The sequence below is a fragment of the Nicotiana tabacum genome, chromosome 3 (genome assembly GCF_000715075.1).
Source record: "Nicotiana tabacum cultivar K326 chromosome 3, ASM71507v2, whole genome shotgun sequence".
In the NCBI taxonomy this organism is placed as follows: Eukaryota; Viridiplantae; Streptophyta; class Magnoliopsida; order Solanales; family Solanaceae; genus Nicotiana; species Nicotiana tabacum.
Window position 1 is genome coordinate 32384802 of NC_134082.1, and position 7122 is coordinate 32391923.

The window sequence follows — 7122 nt, forward strand, 5'->3', positions numbered from 1 at the left end:
GGGTTGGAATCTAGGTTTTATGCACTAACCCTTGGGTTTTGAAGATTTGAAGATTGTGGTTAAGAATTTCTTACTCCTTTGTACACATTTCTTCATTTCATTGCTTTGTATTGAATATCTAAGTGTGTAGTATTGTATTCAACACTTGAATCATATTTATGAAAATAATCATATTTAAAGTGTGGATTAAATACCTTGTTGTACTCATATATTGAATGATTTTTATTCTTTTATGAAGTGAGTTATTGTTACTTTAATTATTCTTGTTCTTTAATGTTTCCAAAGGGATTAGCTAACCCTAGAACTTTCCCATTAACTCTGAATTAATTTTTGAAAAGATTATTTGGGGTTGGGAAAGATTAATTAATAAGAACTTGAGGCTTTAACCCTCATTTTATAGATTCTACCTAGGGATAGGATCGAACTACTTCTAGCCATTCCGTGTGTGCTTCATCTCTTAATTGTTTAGGGATAAATCAATTAGGAAGTCTTGTTAGTCTTCGGTAGAAGCTAATATAGAATTTTTACCCGTGGCTAATTGTCACGACCCCAAATACCCCGGCCGTGATGGCACCTATCACAATACTAGGCTAGCCAACCCAAACCATTAACCACAGTAAGTTCCTTTTATTAAACCATTTTGCTAATAATGATTAAATTTCAAATTTGCATAACAAATATCTGAATCACTGAAATGTGTGGAAAGACAGTATAACAACAAACCAAACATCCGGTATCACAAGTCTAGAGCCTCTAAATACAACCAGTCCGATTGTCTAATACATAATAAGCCTACAAAATGCAGAAAAACAAGGATAGGAAGGAGAAAAGCAGGGTTGCGGACATCGTGCAACTACCTTGCAGTTTCCGATAAGCTCTGATAATGCTGGGGACCCTCACTCTGCCGCTCGAGCACCTGGATCTGCACACAAGGTGCAGATAGTAATGTGAGTACACCAACTTAGTAAGTAACTAAAGTAAATATGGTCTGAACATAGTGACGAGCAGTTAAAAATCATATATAAGAGTACACAACATAGTATCAAATCAAACTCAACAGTTTAAAAGCCAATTACTTCATAAAAACTTCAGTTTCAATTGAAATACTTTGAAATCATTTACCTAGCAATTTTCAACAGAGGCTCATTATAAAAGAAGAGTGAAATTAGTAAAAATGACATAAATGGGCCCCTCGGGCAAGGTATCACTCATAAATATAGCCTCTCGGTCACTCGTGACTAAGCTCTCGTCACATGGTACCCTCAGCTCAACCCTCTGGCTCAAAAATATCTCATACTAGTCATAATTATAATAATCGTTGTGGCGTGCAGCCCGATCCATAGTTTATAGTCGACTACGCTCACTGAGGGCGTACAGACTTCGGAGGGGCTCCTACAGCCCAAGCGTCATATCGCTGCGGCGTGCAGCCCGATCCATAATATATACATATAATATTGTTGCAGCGTGTAGACCGATCCGTAATATAATATATATATATATATATATATATATATATATATATATATATATATATATATATATATATATATATATATATATATATAATCCTCACCATTAGGTCCTCAACCTCTCTCAGTCATTAACCTCATAGCCGCTCGGGCATAACAGTGGAAATCAGGGAAACTCAGCCCAAACAGATTTCACATTTTAAGAAGTAGAGTGATAAAAATCAAGTTTAAACAATAAACAAGTAAAACATGACTGAGGATATGCTTTCAAACAAATAGAGTGAGAAAAACATTGAAATGCCTCTAAGGGTCTTAACAGGTCGGCACAAGACCCCAAACATGGCATACAACCCATAATATAGTACAAATCTCTAAAGTACGTGATATCATAAGATTTCAAATAAAATACACGCCTTAATAGTCGCTACGGGACGGACCAAGTCACAATCCCTACCAGTGCACGTCCATATGCTCGTCACCTAGCATGTGCGTCACCTCATTTGTCTAAATATTACGAAATACCGGGGTTTTATATCCTCAGTTCTAGATTTACAATGGTTTCTTACCTCAAACCGGATGAAATACTACTCCGCGATGCCTTTTCCTCTCGCCTCGGCCTCAACTCCCACCGAATCTACCCAAAATCATAATCTTAACATTAGAATATGCTAAGGGAATGAAGCCCATGCGAAAATAATCAAATTATACCAAAAATCCTGAAATTGGCCAAACCCGACCCCCGGCCCTACGTCTCGGAATCCGATAAAATTTACATCAATGAAATCCTTATCCTCCCACGAGTCTATTCATTCCAAAAGTATCAAAATTGGACCTTAAATGGTCCGTCAAATCCCCACTCAAAGATCTCTAATGTCAAGCCCTAATCCCTCAATTTTCTTCCTTAATTTCCACTAATACCATGATTAAACAATGGAAAAATGATGATAAACTCAAGTAATGAAGCTTAGGTGACTTACCTAACTGATTCTCTTCGATTTCCCCTTGACATTCACTGCCCTAGCTCACTTTCCGTCTTCAAAAATGGAGAACTTAGCAAAAATTCGCGAAGGAAACCTTATATACCTTTTGACCCAGGAATTTCGCACCTGTAGTCCATTTCCCACTTTTGCAGTCTGGCCCACCGCATCTGCGGTTCTCACTTAAAGGCCTAGGACCGCACCTGCGATCGCTCACTCGCACCTGCGCCATCGCAGATGCGTCAAGGTATCCGCTTCTGCGGCTCCTCACGTCTCACCATTGGCCGCTTCTGCGGCTTGATTCTGCATCTGCGATATTCGCACCTGTGGCCTCCCAACCGCAGATGCGGTTGTGACAACAGCCATAAACTTCAGTTGTAACTCCAAATTCCTAACATTCCGTCTACCACCCAAAATCACCCGGAGGCCCCCGGGACCTCAACCAAAACCTCAAACAAGTCACATGCCAATATCCAAACTTATACAAATCTTCAAAACACCTCAAACAACATCAAATCAACCAAATCACATCGGATTCAAGCCTAAGGTTCTAAAACCTTCCGAATTCCACTTTTAATCAAAACGTCTATCAAACTACATCCAAATGACCTTAAATTTAGCACACACATCCCCAATGATACAACGGCCCTACTGCAACTCCCGAAATTCCATTCCGACCCCTTTATCAAAATCTCGCCTGTCAACCGGAAAACGCCAAAATTCCATTTTCGCCAATTCAAGCCTAAATCTACTACGTACCTCCAAAACACATTCCGATCGCACCCCTAAGTCCCAAATCATCTCCCGAAGCTATCTAAATAATCAAAATTCACATCCGAGCACTTTTTCACATAAGTCAATGTCTAGTCTACTTTTCCAACTCAAGCCTACTCAAAAGAGACTAAGTGTCTCAAACCTTACGAAAATCTCTCCGAACCCAAATCAATCAACCCGATAACATTTAATACAACTGAATAAGACAATGAGAAGTAGAAATGAAGGAAACACAACGGTAACTCAAGAAACGACCGGCAGGGCCATTACATCCTCCCAATCTTAAACAAACGTTCGTCCTCGAACGAGTCAAGAAACATACCTGAAGCATCAAATAGTTGAGGATATCTGCTCCGCATCTCCCGCTCAGTCTCCAAGGTAGCCTCCTCCATGGGCTGACCTCTCCACTGCACTTTCATTGAAGCTATATCCTTTGACCTCAACTTTCGAACATGATGCTCAAAAATAGCTACTGGCTCTACATAATAAGTCAAATCAACATCTAACTGAACCGTACTGAAATTTAAAACATGAGACGGATCACCAATATACTTCTAGAGCATAGAAACATAAAATACCAGATGCACACTCGACAAGCTGGGTGGCAAAGCAAGCTCGTAATCCACCTCCCCAATCCTCCGAAGCAACTCAAAAGGCCCAATGAATCGATGACTCAATTTACCCTTCTTCCCAAATCTCATAACACCCTTCATGGGTGAAACCTTCAATACAACCTTCTCACAAACCATGTAGGACACATCCCGAACCTTCCTTTCAGCATAACTCTTTTGTCTCGTCTGCGCTGTACGAAGCCTCTCCTGAATCACCTTCACCTTGTCTAAAGCATCCTGCACCAAGTTTGTACCCAACAGCCTAGCTTCACCCGGCTCAAACAAACCAACTAGAGATCTACACCGCCTATCATACAAAGCCTCATATGAAGCCATCTGAATACTCGACTAGTAACTGTTGTTATAAGCAAACTTTGCGAGCGGTAGAAACTGATCCCATGACCCTCCAAAATCAATGACACAAGCACGCAACATATCCTCCAATATTTGAATAGTGCGCTCCGACTGCCCGTCCATCTGAGGATGAAAAGATGTGCTCAACTCAACCTGAGTACCCAACTCTCGCTGCACAGACCTCCACAATAGTGAAGTAAACTGAGTGCCCCTATCTGAAATGATAGAAACTAGGATACCATGCAGACGAACAATCTCCCAAATATAGATCTCTGCCAACCGCTCTGAAGAATAGGTAGTACACACAGGAATAAAGTGCGCAGACTTGGTTAGCCGATCGACAATCACCCAAATAGCATCGAACTTCTTCAAAGTTCGTGGGAGCCCAACTATAAAGTAAATCATGAAAAATTGGTATCAGAGCTATGGAAATAAACATTTATATTAAGAAGCAAATCATGAAAAATAACACTGACATTAATAGTACAAACCCGCAAAACAGTGAAACAATTAAAATAACTAAGAAATCGCAGAAAATTAGGAAGAAACTAAAGAAACTATATATAGAATATGAATACTTAAGTATCACAAAAATAAACAAAGCTAGGCTGTCCAAATTAATCGATATAATATCTAAAACAGAATATAAATATGTTTGTTATCTGAAGGATAAAAGATGAATAAAGAAGAATTCACATTAGAAGAGAAAACATATGAGAATCCAGAAGGATTAAAAATAACAATAATATTTTCCAACTTAGGAAGAAGATATAAAAAAATAGGAAATAACCTATACTTAATGTTAGAAAAAGAAACTGTAAAACTAGAGGATAGTTTAACCGCAATGGTTAGAATAGCAAAAGAAAATGAGGAAATAGATAGAAAACGGGAAATTAAAGAAATACAACAGCAAGCTAAAGAAAAAATACAACAGATAGAAGAGGTAAAAAACACTAAAATAACAGAATTAGAAAAAGAGTTAGAAATGTTAAAACAATTGTATAATAATAAATTAAGAGAAAAAGAAAAACGAAAAGAAGAAGAACAAGAGCTGAGACTGACAAATGAAATAAAAAAATTTAAATTACAATTAGAAGAAGTACAGGATAATCAACCAAATATAAGCATAAACGAAATAAATGACCAAAGTGATAACGACATAAATCTAGGAGAAGACTATTCAGAAACAAGTGAAACATACACAGAACTTATAAAAAAAACAGAAGAGATAAAAATAAACCCAGAAGTAAATACAGGGGATATGAACGAAGATAAACCGAGCATATCAGGAGTAAAAAATCCAAAACAATTAAACCCAACATATTACAGAGTATGTTATGATGCATATGATAGAAATAAAACATTATGGGATAAAAGGCTAAATAGGAAATGGGCACCAAGACAGATAACTGAACAATATAATTTTTTAGATCTAGATTGTGTAGCAGATATAAATAAAACAATATAATTATGGATAGGATATATCTCAAAACAACTAATAGATAATAAAATAACAATAGCGGAAACACCAGGATATATAGAAAGAACATTAATAGGAACTGTAAAATTATGGTTACAAAATTTATCAAGTGAAAGCTTAGACACATTAAGGAGTAATAAAAAACTTGACGGTACAACTACAACAACAGTTACAGATATATTAAATAAATATGAAATAGCAATAAGAAATGAATTTAGTAGTATGACAACAGAAATAGAAGAACAAAACAAAGAAAAAATTACAAATAGGAATTTCTTATTGAATTCCTATTTGTCATTAAATTCCTATTTGTAATTTTTTCTTTGTTTTGTTCTTCTACTTCTGTTGTCATACTACTAAATTCATTTCTTATTGCTATTTCATATTTATTTAATATATCTGTAACTGTTGTTGTAGTTGTACCGTCAAGTTTTTTATTACTCCTTAATGTGTCTAAGCTTTCACTTGATAAATTTTGTAACCATAATTTTACAGTTCCTATTAATGTTCTTTCTATATATCCTGGTGTTTCCGCTATTGTTATTTTATTATCTATTAGTTGTTTTGAGATATATCCTATCCATAATTGTATTGTTTTATTTATATCTGCTACACAATCTAGATCTAAAAAATTATATTGTTCAGTTATCTGTCTTGGTGCCCATTTCTTATTTAACCTTTTATCCCATAATGTTTTGTTTCTGTCATATGCATCATAACTTACTCTGTAATAGGTTGGGTTTAATTGTTTTGGATTTTTTATTCCTGATATGCTTGGTTTATCTGCGTTCATATCTCATGTATTTATTTCTGGGTTTATTTTTATCTTTTCTGTTTTTTCTATAAGTTCTGTGTATGTTTCACTTGTTTCTGAATAGTTTTCTCCTAGTTCTGTGTCTTTATCACTTTGGTCATTTATTTCGTTTATACTTATTTTTGATGGACTCTCCTGTACTTCTTCTAACTGTAATTTGAATCTTTCTATCTCATTTGTTAGTTTTAGTTCTTCTTCTTCTTCTTTACGTTTTTCCTTTTCTTTTAGTTTATTTGCATACATCTGTTTTAGCGTCTCTAATTCTTTTTCTAATTCTGTTATTTTAGTGTTTTTTACTTCCTCTATATGTTGTATTTTTTCTTTAGCTTGCTGTTGTATTTCTTTAATCTCTCGTTTTTTATCTATTTCTTCGTTGTCTTTTGTTATTCTAACCATGGCGGTTAAACTATCCTCTAGTTTTACAGTTTCTTTTTCTAACATTAAGTTTAGGTTATTTCCTATTTTTTTATATCTTCTTCCTAAGTTGGAAAATATTATTGTTATTTTTAATCCTTCTGGATTCTCATATGTTTTCTCTTCTAATGCGAATTCTTCTTTATTCATCTTTTATCCTTCAGATAACAAACATATTTATATTCTGTTTTAGATATTATATCGATTAATTTGGACAGCCTAGCTTTGT